Source organism: Odontesthes bonariensis, chromosome 15 (assembly GCF_027942865.1).
Source record: "Odontesthes bonariensis isolate fOdoBon6 chromosome 15, fOdoBon6.hap1, whole genome shotgun sequence".
Classification (NCBI taxonomy): domain Eukaryota; kingdom Metazoa; phylum Chordata; class Actinopteri; order Atheriniformes; family Atherinopsidae; genus Odontesthes; species Odontesthes bonariensis.
This window is the reverse complement of record NC_134520.1, coordinates 12971645-12997745: the sequence shown is the minus strand read 5'-3', so window position 1 is coordinate 12997745 and position 26101 is coordinate 12971645.

Sequence of the window (26101 nt, the reverse complement as noted above, 5' to 3'; positions counted from 1 at the left end):
CTTGTCCAGTGTTGGTCAAGGCGAAAGTAGTCCGGCCTGTTTGCTGGGGTCAAGAAATTAGCGCGTTTTTCTTCCCAAAAGCGCTAAAGAGTGATTTATTTCATCACAAAAACCGAAGCCGGCAAAAGTCACTCCTCGTTATCACTTGGGCCCTATACTGTCTCTCATTGTGTATCAGTGCGCACGTCATTCTGACCGCGAGCTGTGCGCACGAGTCTTTCTGTTCTTTGGCAGTGCTCAACACTTACTCTGCAGACAACTGGCCATCGGGTCCAGCTGGTCTGGGACGCCTCTTCCAGTTGATCTTGGGAACATGGAAAAAAGTTCTCAAGACGCCTGCATTCAGGAGTGCAGGGAATCACCGTTATTTATGATGCAGGCAGCAGCTGTCCCGCCGACATCCTCATCTATGGAAAGGTTTTGTATCTGGGGCATAACTAAATCCCACTCGTGGCAGCAGTAACATTTCACCTCTGTCTGCATTACTTCGCACTTCAAACAAGTGCACCAGGATTTGTCGGCCACCCTGGGTATCGCAGCTCCAGCAGTGGCTCCAGCTTCTGTTTCCATCACTTCTCTGTCCACCCTCTCTCTTTCTGCCCGATCTAAGTCCATTTGGCGAACTTCCTCCTCAGTATAAACGGGTTCATAAAGATACCCCCTTGGCTCTGAACGGAAGTCAATATGTTCCTCGTCGCTCTCGTTGTCAGACATCTTCCCGAGCAGTAAACAGTGAACTCGTGCGCACAGCTCGCGGTCAGAATGACGTGCGCACTGATACACAATGAGAGACAGTATAGGGCCCAAGTGATAACGAGGAGTGACTTTTGCCGGCTTCGGTTTTTGTGATGAAATAAATCACTCTTTAACACACATACCGTTTTGGGAAGAAAAACGCGCTAATTTCTTGACCCCAGCAAACAATCCGGACTACTTTCGCCTTGACCAACACTGGACAAGAACTCGGCTCACAGGACACTGTCGGGGGTAAGTCAGTTTGAATGCACGACACTGGTTATGGTGATGTCAACCTTGGACCTTGCATGCAAGTTTCAAGAGCACTTTATTACAACTCAGAGAATTCAAATTTTCTAAAGTGAGGTTGTACCAGGTACTTATCTATAGTCACCTTTCATAGATGGTGTTCAGCAGGGCCCATTACGGAGAAGCAGCAGGAGTACTGGTGCAGGAAACTCTGCAATGTACTGCTGTGGACAGTCAGTAACAAAATGTATTTAACATCTGGAGATAGTAAGTAAAATATTTTAAAAGAGTTCTCAGCTATGAAATATTCCTGGCCGCTTTTCCCCCCCATTAGCACATGCTGATTATGCTTAATTGTTTCTCCAAAGTCATTTAATTGACCGTTTTGATTCAGGCCTTTCCACTTCAGATTTGGCTTCCGTATCAGTCATTTTGTTACAAACGTGTGTTTTGAATAAAGTTCAGAATGCGCCAGTGAATACAAGCAGAAAGTGGGATGTTATCTTAAACAATGCCCTTTTTAAAACAAGCAATCCTCTTCATCCACACAGGTTGCCAATGCAGACCTTTTTTTATCGTGCTTTTTTTTTTTATGAATGAGCGTGGCCTGGCGCGTAAATCAAACAAAGCGCGCAGCAGTCAAGGCAGTCGGTTTTAAAAGTCCAAGCAACTTTTTAATAAGATGATTTCACCGTTTTCCTATACGGCTTTTTAACTGTTCAGAAGTGCACATACCATGAGTTCTTTGTTCTGGGCAAGGCCTTCCTCCCTCACGCCACCAAACAATCATGAATGGCGACCGAGCGAATCCTCCAGTTTTTCCATCGATATTCCAATAATGTCCGAAAGATCCAGATCCAAGGGAAGCGTTTTCTTTAATCCATAGCGCAGACTTTTCTTGGGAAGACTTTTTTCCTTAATCCAATTACTTGGGCGGGTTTTTTACTTGTTGTATTGGCCGTATGTCAAACAAATCAAACGAACACTTCAGGCACCGGTAATGTAGGCAGGACATAGTCCAATTTACAATTACAAAACAGGGTCTCTCTCGCACTGGTAAAAAACCATATGCCCATCACTCAGGTGCCTACACAGATCACCAAGGGCGTCAGTTTGGTTTTAGAAGTGGTGGGGACAAAAAACGTAATGCATTCTATGCCCCCCACGGACCACCCACCATCCATTAAAAAGTAACGCATTCTAGATGATTCCAGCGTCATGTTTAATAAGCTGCTCTTTTTTTGATGAACGCATACAGAGTTTATAAAAGATATTCTTTTTTTTCATGTTTCCATATCATTATGATCTGATTTGAAATTATGTATTTATTCATGAACTAATTACTGTTAATTAATTACGCTACTGTACTGTTTGTAAGAAAGAACAGTGAAAATGATCTGAACAACAGAAAAAGGGGAAAAGTGCAACTGCAACTGCAGTTGTTAGTTCAGACAGACTGTCAAAACAAACACAGACTTCGGCCAACGGGCCCTGTAACTGAGCAGAAACCTGTAGTCTGTGGGGCTCCTCATTCCTCCTCATCGAGCCTCTCACTACCACCAGGGCTCTCAAGTCTCACGCAATGAGCGTGAGACACACGCATTTCAACAAGTTCACACGCCACACATGCCATTTCTCACGCTGAGAAATGATCAACTTCGTCGCACAGAAATTCTAATGGCCTATACTATAAACGAGCCAATGGCAGGTTACTGTGCGCTCGTACAGCTCAGAACTATAGCTCTGGTACAGCTGTCTTGATTTAGCAACCCATCGGCAAATCACAAAATAGAATTTCTCAGCCAATCAGAAAACAGAATTTCTTGTTGCCGGGTGTGAAGTAGCTTTCAGCTGCAAGCACGCGTCCCATGAATTCACAGCGGACATAGCCTATTATGCTCTGAATGCGTGCAGAAGTTGTAGACGAGCTGGAGGTGGAAGAGAACCGTCAGGATCTTCAGCAGCTCATATCTTCATTTATTTTAATCTTTTATTAGTTACTATAGTTTTCCTACTCTTCGTAAAAGACCAATACCTGCCGATTAAAGTGTTCGTTGGAATAGTAGACCTAAATATTCAGCACACACCCTTTGACATGAGCAACTTAATGAAAAATAAAAAATATGTTGGAGTGTAATTAGGCTTCCGTGGTTAATTTTTTTCAAAGGTGACTGGTATGAGCAGATTCCCAATAAGGCTATCTACAATTGCCAAACTGCTATTAGTTCTGCCACACTGAAATGCTGATGCAGCGAGGGTTTTTTCCATGGTCGGGCTCAATAAAACCAAGACCAGGAACACGTTGGCTCTAAATGGAACTCTGTCATCCATCATGACTGGGGAAATGGCTGACATTGAGCCACAGTGCTTTAAATGGGAGCCCCCAATATCAGTCATCAAGCATCAAAATCTGCCACAAACACTTACAACAACACTCATAAACAAACACACACAGAGAGGGACTGCTAAAGGGGCCCATTTGGGGTTATGTTTGTTTTTCTTAATTTAATTTGTCTGTTTTTTTGTTTGTTAAGACTTTGCATACCTAAAACAATTTATTTTAAAATATAGCAGAATTTAGTGTAAAAGTGAAGATTTGTGATTTTGGTATAAATAAAACAATTTCTTTGTTCTTTAAGTAGCTAGTTTATGGCGATGGGATACTGCAAGGGACCCCCCCCCCCCCCCAAAAAAAAAAAAAAAACCCGAAAGAAACCCCCCCACACACATGGCCCGGCCCCTGCCCCGCCCGAATCTCACTCCAAGCAAACTTGAAAACTTGAGAGCCCTGCTACCACCTTTCCATCAACTACATTTGACAATATACAGAATGTTAATTTCAGGAGTTGCTAAAAAAAAAAACAAGCAAATGACTAGCTTAACGTTTCCTTGGCTAACCTAATACTGAGAGGAACAGACTAGGTCAGCGGCTCTGGTTTTGTGCGCTCCTCGTCGCTGGTGCCCCGAAGGGAACTCGTTTTGCCCCTGGCTATTCGCTTGGGCTAATTGTTGCAAATTGTTTGGCCGTACGGCTCCATCTGTATCCCTCCGACGCGCTCGGTCTACCTTTATTCAGTATACACCACGAGACGAGTCCGTAGCCGGAGTCGCCTCTCAGGACTGCGTGTGCCAGCTACAGCGGGCCCGTGGGGCTTCCAACCAAGAACGGTCAGAGTTGCCGCTGTGTCCTCCCGTCTGTTCACGGTAACGGCCGCTCTCCATTGCTTGCTAGCCTCGGCAGCTTGGCCGCTTGTAGGTTTGGGTGCGTGTGCATGGCGCTGAGCTTGCTGCTAGGCTGCATCATCTGTCCCGTGATTAAGTATTTGTCTTGTCAGTTTGGTCAACGTCTGCCCTTCTCTGTGTGCGCTGGCTGTATGTGCTTTTAGTGAACTTGTAACCCGCCAGTTAACGGTGTATTCCCTCTGTTGAACCTGGTGTGCTGGATATTTTGCTTTTGTGTGTTTGCCGTCCTCATTGTTTTGCTGTGATTTATTTTGCTTTCTTATTATTCGTTTGCAGTGCTTTGTTTGTTAATTGTGTACCTCAGCATCATTTGGTCCTGTTTGTCGAAACCGCTCCACTAGGGTGGACTGGAGTGTCCAACCAGTGTCCGGCGTGTGTGTGGTTGTGTGTGTGTGTGTGTGTGTGTGTGTGTGTGAGAGTGATTTTAATGCCGGTAGCTATTTTACCTGTTTATCACCAAAGAAAAATGAAGAATTGTAATTTTGTAACCCACGTCTGTTATTCACCCCCTACAATTGTTGTATATTTAAAGGAATACTGAGTTGCATAAAATTGATTGTTTAAAGTAGTGTCTACCTCTCGGCACTGTTAGACAAACATGGCGTCCACGAAACACGTGACCAACCCAGAACCAATCAGCATAGCGGGAATGCAACAAGGACTCATGGGAGAGACATTTTACCCCAAAAAAGGGCCTATAGACCTTTTTAATGCACTTGTAATGACGTTGTGATAACACCTGTGCACCTTACTCACCTCCCTTTTCCCTGCTGTGTATCGATAGAGCGGTGTTGACCGCGGTACCGTCACTGTGAACGAGAGAGGGTGAGAGCACTATAAATAGTTCTCGTTGCTATTGGTTATATAGGTGATTGGAGCTAGCTGTCTGGAGCACCACACCGACCTCCCTCAGGAGATAGACATCTCTGTGGCTCTGACGCGGCATTTCCCCCGCTACCTTAAGTATGTTCGGGCCGCGAAGTCCAGGGTGGCAGTGTGCCACAAAAAAAGAAATAATACATCCATGTAAGTCCACCCCAGTCAGTGCAAACTCAGATGTCTATCTTGTGAGGGACAGCGGTGCGGTGCTTGACAAGGTGTTAGCCGGAAAAGCTAACAGTCAACCAGCCGCAGCAGCTCAGATCACTCTTTTCATTTTATTCACTGGAGAATGCTCATGTCTTTTTTAGCCTTTTTCTCATTCTTATTTATTAACAAATAACAAGAAAACATACTTTATCATCCAAGTATCTTTCTTAATATCTTTTAATTACTGCTACGACTCTTAGCGTTGGCGAGCTAAACTTAGCTAGCTAAGGAACCAAACAGGCATAACGTTAGCCTGTTCAGGCCATGGTTAAGGCCATTGTGGGCGCTTTCCCACCATAGTCCTGTGATGGGCACAGCTCAATTATGGATGGATTTCTGCATGCCCTAGACTCGTGGTGTGAGCAGTATCGGAGCGGAACTGGAGCGCGTTTCATCAAAACTGGCTCCATGCTCCAACTATATTTTGCAGCTCCGCTCCGTTCACATGCTCTGATCAGCACGCCGTGCAGCCGTGCAGCCACAGTGAAGTAGGCCCCAGCACATCTTCAGGCACACCAGCGAAAGCTGACACACTATAGTGTTCAGACCAGGGGTGGAAAGTAACCAATTACATTTACTCACGTTACTGTAATTGAGTACTTTTTATGAGTAATTTGTCATTTTCTGAGTAGTTTTTGAAATGTGTAATTTTTACTTTTACTCGAGTACATTTTGACCCAAGTACTTTTACTTTGCTACATTTGAAACCCCTCACGTTACTGAGTAAAACAAATATTTATGGTGAAAAATTAAATGCGGGCGGAAATTTAAACAGCTGTCCCGGAACTGAAAGTCAATAGCTGGGTTTCACTTGACGTCACTTCTGTGTTTTCTAAGCACGCGAACCTAAATGGTGGGCAACTGGAGCTGGGTCCCATTGACAACATTGTGTTTTGTCTGCCACTTTTTTGCCCAAAATGCCTCAGTTTTGTGCCGTTTTTGGATGTTGCAATCGCTCTAACCGAGAGAAGGGAAAGGGTTACTATCGAGTACCTAAGGTAATCGCCCATAGAGGTGAGAAATGGAAAAAACTCACAGAACAACGCCGTAAAAAGTGGATAGTTAACCTACGTTTACAGACTGGAGGAACTGAATCTGCAAATGCTCGTGTCTGCGGTGACCACTTCGTCAAAGGTATGTGCCAAATCTAATTGTTTTGTAGTAGTGCAGTAAAGTATTATGTTGTTAAAGGATAAGACCGGTTTTTTGACATTGGGCCCTTGATTTCACATTATAACATGATGTTCTACTCACCCCTGCTTGTTGTTGGTCATTTGGAGCTGTTCCGAAGATATTCGCGAGGCGTCTGGCTGCTCTCTTGAGATATTCGGCCATGAAACGGTTTCCTATGGGCAAGCTTATACAGGTACAAACTATGCTGTTTATAATTGATTAATTACTGTACATTAGCACTGATAACGTGGAGGTGCGTCGCTTACTTAAAAAAAATCCGGGTTAATGTAATTTTGATTTTTTTTTTGTCGTAAAGTGGGTGTTACTGACGTCCTCGTCGTGCTACTGCCACAGACAGCCCACAGACCTGCTGCCTATTTATTCATTCGGCTAAAATTCAAAATTAGTAACCCGGATTTTTTTTAAGTAAGCGACGCACCTCCACGTTATCAGTGCTAGTGTAGAGTAATTAATAAATTATAAACAGCATAGTTTGTGCCTGTATAAGCTTGCCCATAGGAAACCGTTTCATGGCCGAATATCTCAAGAGAGCAGCCAGACGCCTCGCGAATATCTTCGGAACAGCTACAAATGACCAACAACAAGCAGGGGTGAGTAGAACATCATATTATAATGTGAAATCAAGGGCCCAATGTCAAAAAAACGGTCTTATCCTTTAAATGCCAATCAACAGTAATGTAATACGGGCTACATTTGGGCTTTGTTTTGAAGGCTGCCCCAGCGCGTTGTTGGCTACCGAGTCAGTGGACTGGGCTCCGACGTCAGTATTTGGATATTTGGATCTCGGCATTTTATCAAAACATAAACATTTTTTATTGTTATTCCACAATGAAGTCCCGCAGGTCAGAGGGTTCTGGGGAATTGGAGGGGTACCTTGCCTGTGTGTCGGAGAGCATGGACCTGCTGAACTCCTTCCCAGACATTAAGAAGCTTTCTCTGAAACTCAACACTGGCCTTCCAGCCTCAGCTGCCTGTGAGAGGCTTTTTAGTTCAGCCGGGTTGCTCTTCTCAGCAAAGAGAGCAAGACTTACAGCAAAAAACTTCAAAAATCAGCTGCTGCTGAAATTGAACAAGAGCTTTTCCGGTCCAAAATTGTAGATTATAGGCAGATTTGTGGGATCCTGTGGGCACTGTATTTTGTATAGTGGGATCCTGTGAGCATTTTGTTTTATTTTGAGATGTGGGATCCTGTGGCATTTTAGTTTGATTTGTGGTATCCTGTGGGCACTTAATTTTGTGTGCATTTTGTTTTTTTTAATACTTTGATTGTAGTTTAAATTTCTTTATTCTTATCATAGTGTTGTCCATTGGACAATAGGACTGAAAATTCTTTGCACTTTAATCCATTCAATTCAAAAATACTTTATTTATCCCAGAGGGAAATTAAATGTTGATGTAGCTCAATTAAATCAAGGAGTTATTATAGATGCTGATGGCTGTGGGCAGGAAAGATTTCCTGTAGCGGTCCGTTTTGCATCCAAACTGAAGAAGCCTTTGACTGAAGAGACTCTGTTTTCCGATAACAGTCTCATGGAGAGGATGTTCAGGGTTGTCCATAATTATGGTACAAGTTGTGACTGTCCTTGTGAGGAAGTATGTTCCTGAGCCCAGTTGATCTTTTGCAAGTGTGGATGTGCACTTTAATACACCTCGAAATAGATTAAAATAACTTGTACTGAATTTGAGTCATAACGCATCCTTTTTTGCATTAAGAAACTGAAAGTAATTAAGTAACTTTTACTCAAATTACATTTTAAATGAAGTAATTTTATTACTTACTCAAGTAAATTTTGAGATGGGTAATTTTACTTTTACTCTGAGTAGAGTTTAGGCAAAGTAAAGATACTTTTACTTAATTACAAATTTTCAGTACTCTTTCCACCTCTGGTTCAGACATACAAAAGCACACACAAAGGCAAAGTGTCATCTCAGATCACATTACAGCATTACAGAAAAGTCTTCTAATGAGCCTCAGAATCACTGGAGTCTGTTCAAAAAGCCCCCCCCCCCCACACACAATTAACACAAGAGGAGCAAATCCTGTTGTGCAAAAAAGTAAAGAAAATAAAAACTTTAACTGAACAAAAACATCAAACTATTAAATGTGGTTTGCTGAATATCAGATCTCCCCTTTCCAAGTCTCTGTTGGTGAATGAGTGGATGTGTGGTCATCATATTGATATATTTAGTCTTACAGAAACCTGGCTGCAGCAGGAGGATCATGTTAGCATTAATGAATCAACTCCCTCTGACTGTTTAAATGTTCACCATCCTGGAACCACAGGCCGAGGAGGAGGAGTGGCAGCTATCTTCAGATCAGGGTTACTAATCAGTCCCAGAGCCAAGATTAGTTTGGCTCCCTGTTCAATTCAGAATAGAATTTAAGATTCTTCACCTCACATATAAAGCCCTTAATGACCGAGCTCCATCATATCGCCAATCGAAATATTTCGCCCAACGTGAATTAATTTACTTGATTTACCTTCTAATTACTGTGTGAGCGGTGTACTTTCACGTCGAGTGCAAATGAGTGTGTGCAAATGGCTGCCACAAGTAACTCATACTGCTCGCCTCGGACATCAAATGGGAAACAGTTTAAACTCACAAACTCAAACTGGAAACAACAAAATGGATATGGTGAACATTATGCAAAAACAAAATGAAATCACTGCATTGTTAGTTCAGCAAAATGTTTCATCAGCTCTGCCTGCAAGAAATCTCCCTGTCTTTGATGGAGATCCTCTCCAATATAAGTCATTTATTAGGGCCTTTGGAAATGGAGTGGAGATGAAGACGAATAATGCCAGCGACTGTTTGCACTTTCTTGAACAGTACACCAGGGGGCATCCAAGGGATCTTGTGCATAGCTGCCAACATCTTCCCCCAGATCAAGGCTATCAAAGAGCCAAGAGCCTTCTTGCACAGCGCTTTGGAGATGAGCATAAAATTGCATCTGCTTACATGGAAAAAATAATGAACTGGACACCAGTAAAAAGTCAGCATGTAAAAGGATTGCAATCACTCTCTTTATTTCTCAGAGGATGTTCAAACTTAATGGAACAAGTGATGTACATGAGTGAACTGGACATACCTTCTAACATGCGGAGCAGAATCCTGAAACTTCCCTACAAATTAAGAGAGAAATGGAGGAATGCGGCATGTGATCTGCTGGAAAGAAGAGGACATAGAGCCATGTTCATTGATCTTGTGAATTTTATTGAGAAACAAGACCTCAAAGAGCTAAATGACAGCTAGCAAGAGAGTGAGAGACGGGGTGGCAGTGTTTCAGGAGAAAGGGTTGGTAGTTTGATCCCCACATCCTCAAGTTCAGATGTCGAAGTGTCTTTGGGCAAGGCACCCAAACTCTGGTGTTGATGTTGGGTTAGAGTCGGACAACGCTTCGGGGGCCGAGTGGCGATATTGACGGATGTAAAAGATTACGTATGGTTTATAAAACTTGTGTTCTGTTCTAAGGTGGAATCATCATAGTGCGTAACGGTGTCGTGCTCACCTGGTAGTTATGGCTTTGACTGAGTGGTTGCTGCATGTCAGAGAGAAAGAGGGGGACGGACTGAACTCACCTTTGGAATTTTTTCAGGCAAAAGATAGGACTGTGAGCGAGTGTGTTGTGGAGTGTTACAAACCGGTTTATCTGCAGGACATGGCTTTGTAATTCATTTGGAAACTAGATATAATAGTAAGCATTCTCTTCACTGCTACCTGTGTCATGTCACAGTCATAGAAGTACAGGAAGGTGGAACTATCTTACAGGCTAAGTTTCAGGAGGGGGTCCCTCCTTCTGATCCAGGCCTGATTCAAATCAAAGTACTTTATTAATCCTGCGAGGGGAAGTTAAAGGATTTCCCCTTGACCGCAGGTATCGTATTGTGCGAAACAGGTGAGTGCATGATTCCGTCTGACTACAGAAATGAATGTATGCTAGCTCACACATGTTAGGTACTTGTGCAGTTTTTCCTTCCTTTTCCTGCTGTGTTTTACCGAGGTGATCATAGATGAGAGAAGACTCCAGCGCAGGTCCGAAGGAGAGAGACTGTGGACCCGACATTACCGTGATGCACCCAGGGTTTCCGTGACGACGAGGAGCTCCCAGCCAGATGAGAGAAGCTGGTGTTTAAAAAAAGCAATAAAGGAGGACTTGGGGTAGGTCCTTTTTACTGTCACAAAGTCGTGATCAGTTAAAAGGCACATTATATACTGCATTTAGATGATATTAGCTGATATTATAGAAAAAAGTAAAGAAACAAGCTGCTACTTTAAAAACAAAAGATGACAAATTGTCACAAAGTTATGCTTAAGCTTAAATCAGGACTTTCTTTCTGTCTTCCTTGTAGGACCTCACAGTGGACATCCACCAGTCCCAGGAAGCTCCAGCTGCACAGCCGTCCCCTGAACACACTCCAGCACCACATCTGCTCCCAGACACCGGACTATTGATCGGCCCCAGCTGAAACGATGAAAAGCATCCCACACCGAGCCGTACAGATGAAGCCGTCTCCGTGTGTGAAGCTCCTCACAGACACACAGAGAAGAAGATCTGCTCACCTACACCTGCAGAAATAACAGTCGAGACGAGACGCAGATAACTGGGACTGAAAGACAACCAGTGGGACAGTGTTGTTCTTTAAAGACATTATTCCTAAATGATGTATTTAAAACAACATGTTTGCATTTACATTTTACATGCTGCTTTGGTGCTGGAATCAATAAAAATGAACAGTTTTTACACTTAGCCTCTCCTCTGCTAAATGAAACACCAAACAATAACTTTGCCTCAGAGAACGACCATCTTCTGATGCAACACTCTTAAAAGCAGACCCTACAGAGCTTTCTGCAGTCTGTCAGACACATAAGGAATGTTTTACTCATCTGAATTCTAAATGATCAGCTATAACATTTGATTTAGTCTTTCTTTGACTAATATCCACAGATATGACAGAACAAACATGGGAGGCAGTTTACAGCAGCTGTTGGTAGAATGCCTTTAAAGCCCAGAAGAAGCTTTTTTTCAACTCATGTCTACTAAAGTGCATCAAATTAAATTGTATCATCCAAGAGTCTGTAATTCAACAGGTTTTTCTTCAAGTTTCCTTAACACTGACATGACATCACAGCTCTTTCAGCTGCACCGTGGAAATATTTCAGGGTTTTTTCCAGAGGGCTGGCTCAGTCTAATGAATTTATCTGGAAAAATGCATAGTACTGAGGAGAATGTTGTTTAAAACTCCTCTCTATTTATGACAACATCAACCAGCCATTTTCATTTCTGTATATTTGTTATAAAAATAATAATTAAAAAATACATATATATCTGAAAGGGTTTTAAAGGTTCTCCTGATTTACCTGGATGTTTATGCTCATCGTCCCAGTGCAGAAGCAACTGAATAATAGTGCTACCCTCTAAAACACAATGGCATGGGTCTCTGCAAGTTAGAGATATGGACTGAAAAATGCGCCTCTCATCACTGCCGAAGCTGCCACGAGCTTTTAGTAACTTAAGACAAAGTTGCTCATTATTTTACACTTCATTTCTGCTACAATTTACAATGTTATGGCCGTGCCATAGAAATGAATCTTCACCAGGCTTTAACATATGTATGACAAGGTCAGATGGACAGCTACAGCCTCATACTGCACGCATGGAAAGAGCCTGACTGCTGCCCTGTTAGCCGAGACTCAGCGCCCAGCTGGCCTTCAAAGCCTGTTTGTGAGCGCACGATATTATATTTGTATGAACGTGTTGACATGCACGAGCGTGGGCTACAAATACTTAACTATAACTATTTACCAGCTCCTAGGTTACAGAAAAAGGAGAAAACACAGAATGTTCCACATGTGGAAACTGCTGTGTTGTGTCTTGCTTGGGTCTTACATGACGTAAGGAATGACACTCAGATCAGACAGCTTTCAGCTATGTGGCGCCATCTGGTGGTACAATATGATCCCTGCAAAGAACACAAAACCTCTGATCAATTAATAGATTGCACCCAAACCTCAATTTACCAATCTGTGGTGATGCTTTATTGAGCCCACTGTACCCTGGCCTCTTCAACACACTCCTCCACCCGGTGGTTGTGAATCTTGAGAGGGCCGTGGTCCTGTAGCGGAGACCTGGAAGGCTGCAGGCCACAGATGACACTGCTGGGAGATCTTCAGGTGGGATGGTGGCTGAAGGCCTGTGGACCAGGTTCAGCAAATACCGAAGGAGGATGAGAAGGACAGGCCATCTCAGTACGCTTCCTCTTCTGAGAAAGGTTTGCAGTGCTTGCTTGTCCTTAAGTCACCTGGAGAAGGTCAGTAGAACCCACTTTCTGAACAACATGCTTTTACATTCCTACTCAGCAAAATGTAGAAAAGTTTCACTGTGGCCCCTTTACCAGATCAAACAACTCTCATGGATTCTGTCCATTTCTTCAGATTTTACAAATACAACATCTATTTTGTTATGCGTTTGGATGCAAGAAGACAAGCGATTGTCTTTGGTGTTGGAATATATTCAGTTAAGTCGTGACCTGTACAACCACACAGTGGACTGTGCACAGAAGCATTCACTATCCTGTCTGGAACATACACAAACATGTCTGATTAATACTGGGCATAATGCAACATTACATTTTCCATCTACATGTGAGAATCAGATGTCTTACCTGGTCATACAGCAAGGACACTGCCTGTGGGCCCTACTTGCAAATAGTTGACATAGTATTAAAAGAAAAACTTCTGTGGACTTGTTTCCACACTTTAAGTCACTCACATTGTTAACCTGCAGGTTGAAATTGAAATATCAACATGATAAAGTCTGGTCTTTTTTTGGCTTTTATAAAAATGTAACTTTAACTTCTCTGTATTTTCAGTACAGTTCCACCTCACTGATTGTTGATAAAGCCTCCACTGTAAAAAAGAAAAGAAAACAGTAGACTACAGACTATAAAGTGCTCAAATGACAGATTTCCTGCAGGTCTTCCCCATCTCTCGGCTTCCTGTCTCTCTCCAACTGTCTATCCGTTAAAGGAATTAAAAGCCCCCAAAAATATTTAAAAAACCATCATAGAGTGTGCAAAAGGCAATGGGCTTAACTTTAGTAAGAATACACCCTCTGCTATGTTACAAACACAAGCATGCTTCTAGATCCTCTGGATGAGAGAGCTGCAGAGATCTTTATTCCTGCCAAGGAGTTAACATTATTTTAGAGTTATTTCCAAAACTCAGCAGGTTCACTTACTAAGACTCCAGTCTTGTGTCACATTATAGACATAATATACGTATATTATGTCTATGGTTCTCATCTTTTCATCTATTTCGCACTAAGGTAAGTCATGTTTTATTCTGTTATTGAATGTAAACTTGCTAGCTTTTCTACGATAAATATATAGAAAACAGTGTAGCTGCACTTAGTATAAAATGCAAAATATAAAAAGTTAAAAATATCGCCTAATATGCGATGATTATGTGTGAATTATAAGAGAAGCGCTGTTTTATGATAGCAGGAAAATGGATGGAGGGATGGAGTGAGGTAGGGACGCTGATTTGTCAAAAGTAAGCCCAAAGGTGAAACGTGATTGGCTAATGTGGCTAATGTGGGCCTACTTTGGCGAAATTAACGGGACACAGTAACATTAGTTAGGCAGAACCATTCACGTTGCTTCATATTTCAGCTCTGCAGACTTTAGATGGAGTCTGAATTATGACAGCTCCCAAGACATCAAGCCAAATATTCCTGAAATGTGCTCTGCCATCTTGCAAACGTGTCTTTAGCAACCAGAAGCTGTCGAGGAGGGACTGAATGTGTGTTTGTGTAAATATATGCTCCAAGAGAATTAACACAATGTACAATCTGCCCTTTACTCAGAACTAAACAGATCCCACTTGACTAACAGAAGGTGAACACTGTTGTCGTCTGATTTTCTAATTCGATTTCAAATGTTTTTTTTAATGATTTCTAATTATGAGTAGAAGCAGGATGATAAAGTTTATTTGACTGTTTTAAGAAGTCTGAATGAAATTTGTGTAGTTTTTGCCTTTTTTTATATATTCTCAAGATTAAAGGGTTTTGAGTTGATATGCCATACTTGTCTGTGTCGTTTTATGTACTTATTTTATTCTTGTCATGATTCAAAGCTGGTGCAAGGAGGAAATGGAACACTAAAATACAGAATCAAAAACACAGACCATAACTCATCCCTTAAACAAATGGGGGAAAGCAATGGCAGGGAAGAGTTTAAAGATGACTTTTGAATGTTGTCAGTGTTAGCTGTGTAATTTCAGAGGGAAATGGGAGAAGCTTTGTGTGTTTTTTCACATGTAGCAGAAACTTAATCATGTATCCAAAGCAATGTCACACTTAACTTGTATTATAGCTTAAAGAAAAGCTCCAGTGGCCCAATCGGTCAGCGCGCGGGACTTATAAGACAGTACGTTGTAGAGCAATGCCGAGGTTGTACGTTTGAGCCTCACCTGGAGCATTACTGTACTTTAGGCAGAACCATTCACATTGCTTCATATTTCAGCTCTGCAGACTTTGGAGTCTGAATTATGACAGCTCCCAAGACATCAAGCCAAATATTCCTGAAATGTGCTCTGCCATCTTGCAAACGTGTCTTTAGCAACCAGAAGCTGTCCATGATTGGCTGAATGTGTGTTTGTGTAAATATATGCTCCAAGAGAATTAAAACAACATACTTTGTTGATCCTGGACTTTTCATTTACCATCAAGTTGTTTCTTGTGATTTTGAATGAATTGTCTAGAAAACTACATAATGGACTATCATAGATACTGGTACACAAATTCATGGCCCCAAGGCTTGTGGCTTTAAAGAGGATTTAAAGAACTGATGGCATCTCCATCAGCCCATCAGCTGTTCTTTGTGTTTGTCTATTCATCCTCCAGCAAAACTTTGCAGCAGCTGATAAAATGCTATTCAAACGTTTGCTTTTGTGTTGATAAAACATCTGTTTTTAACTCACATTATAAAGGAGCACATTTCTATCCACGCTCATTTTGGACACTGATTTTCCCTGCAATTACTTAAAGGTCCTACTTTATGTTTTTCATCCGGTTCACTGAGTAGTGCCAGAGTGGAGTTGAGGCCCTTTATCCTGCCTGGTCTAAATACTACACACCACTTGACCTCAAAGCCTTTGTAATCTTAATGGATGGAGTGTGTTTATCTACTGTGGATGCCTGCCATGGCTTTACCTTTATCAGTATTTGCAATGCTGAGGCTGTCAGTTCATGCCTCACCTGGAGTTCATGCTTTAGAGAAACACAACAAGGAGCCAGTCAAGATGTACCCTTTCCCCACACTGTGGATTTATTCTGCTCCCACGTCATTGAATCTGTTTTCATTTTTTCCCAAGTGAAATGAAGAAACTTTTCAGGATTAGCCTAAAGGCAAGATTGCAGTCAGTGTTTGAGCTTGTTGAGGTTGGATTTTGTTTATAATGATGGCAATAACAGTAGCAGCCTCTTTTGTTTCATTTTTTTCTTAATGGTATAATGTACGCCTCATTTTCAGCACTGACCTTACTTGAAGAAGAAAAACTTAAAGGTTCATAAAGTTTGTATTTTCTGTCTAAACCTGGTCTAAATTTTGCCTGCACTTGGTTGTGTGTAGATTTTAAGTGTATTTGACTTTCAAAGTTTACCAAAATATTAAAAATGTCATTCAAGCTGCACTTGCCTTGTTTACTTTTTACTTATACTTTTCATTACATTACTTAAGTACATCTATTTTTATAGTAATTCTCATACTTAAGTACAAGACGTTTCGGATACTTTAAGACTTTAACTCAAGTAACATTTCAGTCAGTGACTTGGACTTTTACCAAAGTCATATTTTGGAGGGGTACCTATACTTTACTTGAGCCATTTGTGATAAGCCGGGAGAAAAAATAAGAGGTCAACCTCCTCCCCTGCGTTCCATATTAAGACAAATCAATCTGTGGTCAATTAGCCAATCACGTTTTCACACAGATTCACAAAACGTAGCTGTCATGCATTCGCTGAGCCTCCCCTCTTACCTGCCCTTCCCAAGCCCAAGTGGCTGTTAGCTGTGTATGCCAGGGATGTTCTAAGGCGACTGCATGAGGTGAAGGCCAAAATAACCAGCATCTTTGGCTCTGGCCTCAAGATTGACTCCACAAAAAAAGTATCACAGCCCTGCTTATATGCAGAGTTTTGAGTGTAAACATAATGAATACAGATTTGAACTCTTTTTAAAAAAAAGCCTAATGAAGGCAGGAGATGCGCCACCAAGAATGATGTACGTGGACAGAGACTGCTGCCGTCAGCATGGCCCTTGTCGGGTGAAGGCCATGTTTGCAGAGTGGGACGGGCTTCAGGTGCACCTTGATATCTGGCGGTTTCATGCGGCGGTTTGCTGCAGGTGTCACAACAGAGGCTCACCGCATGTACAGCATCTTCATGGCACGCCGGTCCACGTGCATTTTTGAGCGGGATCCAGAGGACGTTGCTGCTCTTCGCCGTGCCACGGAGGGGGAGCTGGCAGCAAAGAGGATCGGCCACATCTCGGAGGAGGCGGTGACCACTCGCATTACCCGGAGGGAGTTGGTGCTGCACTACAGGAGGGGTGGAGGAGACCTCCAGACTGATTGGCTCACTGATCTGTCTGTTTGACAGTGCAAGTGGGAAGGACACTGTAGGCGTTCCTCTGCTGGACCATGAACGGATCCAGCAGATATGGCAGGAGCAGAAGAAACACGTGGGCTGCATCCAAGACCCAGAGGCTCTACATTAAGACTGGAGCTGTGCTGCTACAGGTGTGCCCGTGTCTCTACTGCCCTGGAGTCCTTCCACCTCCGCTTAAACAGATTTATTCCACGAATTGCATACATATGGGTTACTCCCCATCTGGTTGTAATGACATTTATTTTTTAACATAATTCTATGACATGTTACAGATACTTCATAACATATGTATGTCAAATGTAGTGAATATCTTGTACTATTTATTTATTTATTCTTTATTTACCCTTCAGGAACCAGTGCCAGTGATGCGCATTTCCAGCCGTATCTTCTTGAAGGGCTGATGCGCTGGAATGATGAGCGGATGGAGGATGCCGTTAAAGGATCACCTTCTTTCCGCTCTTATGGCGGTGCTCTGAGAGAGGCAGTGGACCAGCTCAGCCAAAGGGTGCGAGGGAGATGCTGGGATGAGCGCTGTCACACGCCTGGAGCATACACAGGCAAGAAATGATGCCCCATTCAACATGAAAAAGAACAGCATCATTCATTTGATCTTGAATAACACTATTTATTAATCAGTTAAACCTTTAATGTATTAGAATAGAATAGAATAGGATAGAATAGAATAAACTAGCTCACTGTACACATGTACAATGTGATTAAAAGCAACTGCTGGATGTAAAAAAAAATAACATAAGCAAATACAGCAACATTAAAAGAACTAGTTCAAAGAAAAAAGATGGATTAGGTCCACAAAGCACTATATACATTATATACCTTTACACTTCCTGCTGAGGCAGCGGGGAAGAGAAAGTGTAGCTGCTGCTGAGCCTTCATGATGACCGCTGTGATGTTGTCTATCCCAGAGATGAGGACAACATATTAGATAGATATTAGATTAGATAAAATGTTAATTACTTTCTTTTTCTGTTTTGTTTTTGTAGGTGAACTGCTGGGAATGGAGTATTTGTACAGCCAGACCAGCAATACACTGACTCCTGAGCTCCAGAGCCCAGAGGAGGAGGACAGGCTGGTGGAGGAAGTCAACGATGAGGATGTACAGGATGAGGGGTTTGATGGAGAGACCGTGGACAACATCACAGTTCCTGTGCTCCATGAGGATGACCCCTCTGTGATCCGGAGAACAGGCCCTCATTGTTGATGACAAGTCCTCCATCACCTGCGGATCTGCCTGCAGATCACATCACGTGATGGAAAGCGCAGCAAAATAAGTTCTTAACAGTTTTGCTGCTATATATTGTGTGCTTGCATGTACAGTTCCTTGTATAGGATGTATATAGTTTTTCTGAAGTGTGTGTACATTATTATCATTACACAGAAATAAACATTTACAAGTCATTGGGGGACATGTGACCTTAAAGGGGAACTCCGGGGCATTTGAAGCGCATTTCCATTGCTAGAGGTTATCAAATACTGACGGTAGGACACAGACCGGTGCAAATCGGTGCTCTCTGTGAAGTGATCAAGCTGTTTGCGCAGTTTGTCATGCTAACCAAATAGTGGTGGCTAAGGGGCAAGAGCTAACCCTTCAACGATAATCCCATGTACAAAACAATTATCTTCTAGAAAAACTGTGTTCAAGTATTTAAAACATTACAACAATACATGCCCAGTAATATTGTTGTAATGTTTTAAATACTTGAACGTAGTTTTTCTAGAGAAGATAATTGTTTTGTATATGGGATTATCGTCGAAGGGTTAGCTCTTGCCCCTTAGCCACCACTATTTGGTTTGGTTAGAAACTGCGCAAACAGCGCGATCGCTTCACAGAGAGCGCTGATTTGCACCGGTCTGTGTCCTACCGTCAGTATTTGACAACCTCTAGCAATGGAAATGCGCTTCAAATGCCCCGGAGTTCCCCTTTAAAGCCTGTAAGAGCCAGTTTTCCTTTGTTCCATATCATACCATTATTGTCCACTGGGTGGCACCGTGATGTAATTGGGTTCACACCAATATATGGGGGAACCTTTGTTCAGGTGACAGGTGGGCGACGACTGTCGTCTGTCCTGAGCTAGCTGGTCGACGGACGTGACGTGGTGGGGATTTGAATTCGTAGTTCGGAGGAGTTGGAGGTTTGGAGTGACGTGGCGGTTGGCATAAACTGATTTGTGACTGGATTGTATGGCGTCTCAGGGTGAAGACGAGGGAGATGATGAAATGGATAATGGAGATTGGAGTCATGTATGTGGTAGTGGTAGGTCAGGAAAAGAGAGAAGGACAAAGGAAGATAATATGAGGGGAACGCAAAGTAGTAAGCGAAGTCTCGAAGGAAATAGCTCAGACGAAAATAATATAGTGTGTAAGAAGGTTGTCAGGGAGGAAACCAAAATAATTATAAAATTTAGGAAAGAAGATGAGGGTATTCAACTAAGTCCAATAAATTTATCGAGGGAACTAAAAAAGAAGTTTGGTGAGTTGATTCTGGCTAAGATTCTAAGAGATGGAAATCTGTTGATTATAGTGGGGAGTGAAGAGCAGAAAAACAAAGTGATGAATAGTCAGAACATTTGCAAAAAAATGGTGAATGAGATAAAGATAATGGGAGAAGCTAAAATAGCTAGAGGAGTAATTTATGGAATACCGGTGGATGAAGATCTAGAAAAGTTAAAACGTAGTATTAGTGGAAATGAGATAAGCAACATTAAAAGATTAATGAGAACAGTGGAAGGAAAGAGAGTGGAAAGCCTGTCAGTGATGTTAGAATTTCAAGGAGAAGTTCTTCCAGAAAAGATAAGAGTTGGATGTATGGTCTTTCCTGTTAGGCCATACAGTTCTCCTCCGCTAAGATGTTATAAATGTCAGAGATATGGACATGTAGCAGCAGCATGTAAGGGGAAACAAAGATGTCCAAAGTGTGGAGGGGAGCATGGATATGAAGAGTGTAAAAATGAAAAGGATATTTGCTGTAACTGTGGAGGGCAACACAGGGTGACTTATGGAGGATGCGAAGTTAGAAGAAAAGCAGTGGAAATAGAACAAGTTAAAGTCACTGAAAATATAAGCTATGCAGAAGCTGCAAAGAGAATGAAGAAGCCAAGAGAGGTGTCAGGGGAAACTATTATAAATACAACATCAGAACAAAGACAGATGAGAACAGATACAGTGATGACAGCTGAGAGGAATACAACAGCAGAACAAAGACAGATAAGAACAGATACAGGGTTGACAGCTGAGAAGATTATGTTGTTCATTGCATATGTAATTAACTGTACAGAGCAAGTAAAATATAAAACAGAAAAAATCAAAATAATAGTGAAAGGAGCAGAGAAATTCTTTGGGATAAAGGACATATCTTGGGAGCACATAAATAAAAAGTTGGGGGGAGAAGGGAAGACAGGAGGACAGGAAGACAGAATATAATGTTCATCCTGCAGTGGAATGCCAGGAGTTTAATTGCTAATGGACAGGAGTTTAAGGGATTTATTAAAGAATTTAAAAAAGAGTTGGATTTTATGTGTATTCAGGAAACTTGGCTTAAACCAAGTTTAGATTTTGTTATTAAAGGATATGAAAGTGTTAGAAGAGATAGAGATGGAGGGTCAGGAGGAGGCTGTATAATATTCATAAAAAATGGAGTTCAATTTAGAGTAGTAGCTAAAGGAAACGAATTAGAATATGTTATTATTGAAATTTGGACAATAAATGGGAACATTAAAATAATAAATTTTTATAACCCATGTAAAAAACTATCTTTAGAGGTAATGGAGGAATTTGGGAAGTATTTAGAGGGTAAAGTGATTTGGTGTGGGGACTTTAATGGGCATAACTCATTATGGGGTAGTTATAATGATTATAATGGGGAAGTAATTGAAGAAATAATGGATGTTAAAAATTTGGTAGTATTAAATGATGGAAGTGGAACAAGAATTAATTTTAGAAATAATACAGAGTCAGCCATTGATTTGACAATAGTGTCAAATTCTTTAGCAGGTAAACGTTTATGGAAAGTACTTAATGAAACAACTATAGGAAGTGATCATTACCCTATTATGATCGAAGTTAAAATGCATATAGAGAAATATTGTATAAATGAGATGAAAAAATGGTGTTTTAGATCTGCAAATTGGAAAATTTTTAGGAATAATAGTGAATTAAAAATACGAAAAGTGGATGTAAATAGTAGTATTGAGGATTTGAATTTTAATATATGTAATGCTATAGTAGAAGCGGCTCATCAAACTTTAAGGATAAAAGGAGGGAAAAAGGAAAGGAAGTTGGTACCATGGTGGACAATGGAATGTACTGCAGCTATTAAGAAACGAAATAAAGCGTTTAAAGTATTAAAGAAAAATCATAACCCTCAGAATTTGAATGAATACAAAAAATTACAGGCGATGGTAAGAAGAACTATTAAAAATGTAAAAAGAGATTATTGGAGGAGTTTTTGTAACTCAATAGGGAGGGAGACAGAAATATCTAAGGTATGGACAATGATTAAAAGAATGAAAGGAATTAAAAGAGTGACTGGATATCCAGTATTAAATAATGGAGAAATAGCAGCAGTGACAGATAAAGATAAGGCAGAGATGTTAGCAAAAGTGTTTGTTAAAATTCATAGTTCTGAAAATATCAGTGTAGACAGGAAAAAAGGGAGAGAAAAAACAATTCTGGAAAATAAGGAGCTATTGGAAAAAATGGTAGAATCGGATGATGTATTGAATATGGCATTTACAATAATGGAATTAAATAGGGCACCTAAAAATGTAAATTAACAGCACCAGGGAAAGATCAGATTTGTTATGTAATGGTAAGTAATTTAAGTGAATTTTCTAAAAACATTTTATTGGAATTGTATAATCAAATTTGGGAGGAGGGAGAAATACCAAAAAGTTGGAAAGAAGCTGTGGTTATACCAATTAGAAAGCCAGGGAAAGATGAATCAATACCAGAAAATTATAGACCAATAGCGTTAACATCCAATATATGTAAAATAATGGAGAGAATGATAAATGAAAGATTGATATATTATATAGAAAGTAAAGGACTTATAACAGAGGTTCAAAGTGGATTTAGAAAAGGGAGGAGTACAATGGATCCAATAATAGGTTTAGAGCATGAAATTAGGAAGGCTCAAGTAAATAAAGAGAGTGTAGTAGCACTATTTTTTGATATTGAAAGAGCGTATGATATGATGTGGAGGGAAGGGTTATTAGTTAAAATTAGAAGAATGGGTATAAGTGGTAACATGTTTAAATGGATTAAAACATTTTTAGAAGAAAGAAAAATACAAGTGAGAATAGGGAAGGAATATTCTGAAAATTTTAATATAGAAAATGGGACACCACAAGGAAGCATAGTAAGTCCAGTATTATTTTCTGTGATAGTAAATGATATGTTTAAGGAATCAGAAGGAGGAATGGGTTGTTCACTGTTTGCTGATGATGGAGCAGTGTGGAAAAGAGGAAGGAATTTAAAATTTATTGTAAAGAAGCTACAGGAAGCATTTCAATGGTGGAAAAGTGGTCATATAAATGGGGATTTAGGTTTTCTGTGGAAAAAACTAAAATAATGTTTTTTACAAGGAAAAGAGTGGATGGAGAAATTAAGTTGAAAATATATGGTCATGAATTGGAAAGAGTTAAGCAATTTAAATTTCTCGGGTTATGGTTGGATGAAAGAATGACTTGGGGTGTACACATTAATAAAATAATAGATAAATGTAGGAAGGTGTTGAATATAATGAGATGTTTAGTTGGTACTGAGTGGGGGGCTGATAGAAGGTCATTGAAAGCTATTTATACAGGTTTAATTAGGTCAGTATTGGATTATGGGAGTATAGTGTATAATTCAGCTGCAGATACAAATCTAAAAAAGTTAAATACTATACAATATCAGGCTTTAAGAATATGTACAGGTGCCTTTAAAACATCTCCTATAGCAGCAATACAGGTGGAGATGGGTGAAATGCCTAAAAATGAGAAGGGAACAATTATCCTTAAACTACTGGTCAAAATTACAAGGTCAGAAAAAAGATAATCCAACAGTAAAAGTGTTAGAAACAGGGTGGGAAAAAGGAAAAATTAAAAGTTATGGAACAATAGTAAATGCTAAAAGTAGGGAAAAATATTTAGATAAAATAGATATAAGTCAAACGATTCCATTACATACAGTTCCACCATGGATAATACCTGAAGCAAAAGTAGATTTATCATTATTAGAAAAGAAGAATAGAAATAATTTTAGTTTGAATAAATATATTGTACAGGAACATATAAATCAATATTATAATTATGTACATATATATACTGATGCATCAAAAACTTTAGATGATAGGATAGGGATAGGTATGATTGTACCGCAATTTAAAATTAAAGTGGGGAAAAGGGTAAGTGATGGAGTATCAGTATATACTGGAGAAATGATTGCGGTACTTTTAGCAGTTCAATGGATAGAAGAGGTTAAACCATTAAAGTCAATTATATGTTCAGATTCAAGTTCTTCATTAGTTAGTATTCAAAATAGTAAGTCAGAAAGTAGACCAGATGTATTAATAGAAATAGAACAAACACTATATAGAATTAATATGATGGGGCTTAAGTTCATTTTATATGGGTACCAGCGCATTATGGAGTTGAGGGAAATGAAATGGCAGATAGAATGGCAAAACAGAGTGTAAAACGAGTAATGATTGATATTAATGTAAGAATGAGTGTAAAAGAGGTAAAGGGTATTATAAAACAAAAAATGGAAGAAAGATGGCAAAAGTTATGGGAGGAAGAAAGAAAAGGACGTTGGTTGTTTAAAATACAAAGGAAAATAGGGAAAATGAGAAGAACAGAAAGAAGTAGGAGAGAGGAGATCATTATAACAAGACTTAGAATTGGACATAATGGATTAAATAAAAACTTATATATGATAGGAAAACATCAATCAGGGAAATGTGAGTGAGGGGAAGATGAGACAATAGAACATGTTATGATATATTGTAGGAATTATCAGGTTCAGAGAAATAATTTAATTAGAAAGCTTAGTAGGATGAAAATGAAATTATATATAGTAGATTTATTGCAAAAAGAGTGTGTGTGAATATATATATACATATATATAAATAAATAAATATATATTGAACGGGTATATATAAATATAGGGATATAGATAAATGTCATGTGATCCACACTCCATATCAGTAGGTGGCGGTAATGCTACTAAAAGTTGTTTGCCAACCGCCAATATAAAATCCGAAAGAGAGAGAGAGAGTTTGGTCAACGTCTGCCCTTCTCTGTGTGCGCTGGCTGTATGTGCTTTTAGTGAACTTGTAACCCGCCAGTTAACGGTGTATTCCCTCTGTTGAACCTGGTGTGCTGGATATTTTACTTTTGTGTGTTTTGTTTGCCGTCCTCATTGTTTTGCTGTGATTTATTTTGCTTTCTTATTATTCGTTTGCAGTGCTTTGTTTGTTAATTGTGTACCTCAGCATCATTTGGTCCTGTTTGTCGAAACCGCTCCACTAGGGTGGACTGGAGTGTCCAACCAGTGTCCGGCGTGTGTGTGGTTGTGTGTGTGGGTGAGAGTGATTTTAATGCCGGTATTTTACCTGTTTATCACCAAAGAAAAATGAAGAATTGTAATTTTGTAACCGACGTCTGTTATTTATCCCCTACAATCGTTGTATATTTAAAAGAATACTGAGTTGCATAAAATTGATTGTTTAAAGTAGTGTCTACCTCTCGGCACTGTTAGACAAACATGGCGTCCACGAAACACGTGACAAACCCAGAACCAATCAGCATAGTGGGAATGCAACAAGGACTCATGGGAGAGAGATTTTACCCCCAAAATGGGCCTATAGACCTTTTTAATGCACTTGTAATGACGTTGTGATAACACCTGTGCACCTTACTCACCTCCCTTTTCCCTGCTGTGTGTCGATAGAGCGGTGTTGACCGCGGTACCGTCACTGTGAACGAGAGAGGGTGAGAGCACTATAAATAGTTCTCGTTGCTATTGGTTATATAGGTGATTGGAGCTAGCTGTCTGGAGCACCACACCGACCTCCCTCAGGAGATAGACATCTCTGTGGCTCTGACGCGGCATTTCCCCCGCTACCTTAAGTATGTTCGGGCCGCGAAGTCCAGGGTGGCAGTGTGCCACAAAAAAAGAAATAATACATCCATGTAAGTCCACCCCAGTCAGTGCAAACTCAGATGTCTATCTTGTGAGGGACAGCGGTGCGGTGCTTGACAAGGTGTTAGCCGGAAAAGCGAACAGTCAACCAGCCGCAGCAGCTCAGATCACTCTTTTCATTTAATTCACTGGAAAATGCTCACGTCTTTTTTTTAGCCTTTTTCTTAAATAACAAGAAAACATACTTTATCAACCAAGTATCTTTCTTAATATCTTTTAATTACTGCTACGACTCTCAGCGTTGGCGAGCTAAACTTAGCTAGCTAAGGAACCAAAGAGGCATAACGTTAGCCTGTTCAGGCCATGGTTAAGGCCATTGTGGGCGCTTTCCCACCATAGTCCTGTGATGGGCACAGCTCAATTATGGATGGATTTCTGCATGCCCTAGACTCGTGGTGTGAGCAGTATCGGAGCGGAACTGGAGCGCATTTCATCAAAACTGGCTCCATGCTCCAACTGCAGCTCCGCTCCGTTCACATGCTCTGATCAGCACGCCGTGCAGCCGTGCAGCCACAGTGAAGTAGGCCCCAGCACATCTTCAGGCACACCAGCGAAAGCTGACACACTATAGTGTTCAGACCAGGGGTGGAAAGTAACCAATTACATTTACTCGCGTTACTGTAATTGAGTACTTTTTATGTCATTTTCTGAGTAGTTTTTGAAGAGTGCAATTTTTACTTTTACTCGAGTACATTTTGACCCAAGTACTTTTACTTTGCTACA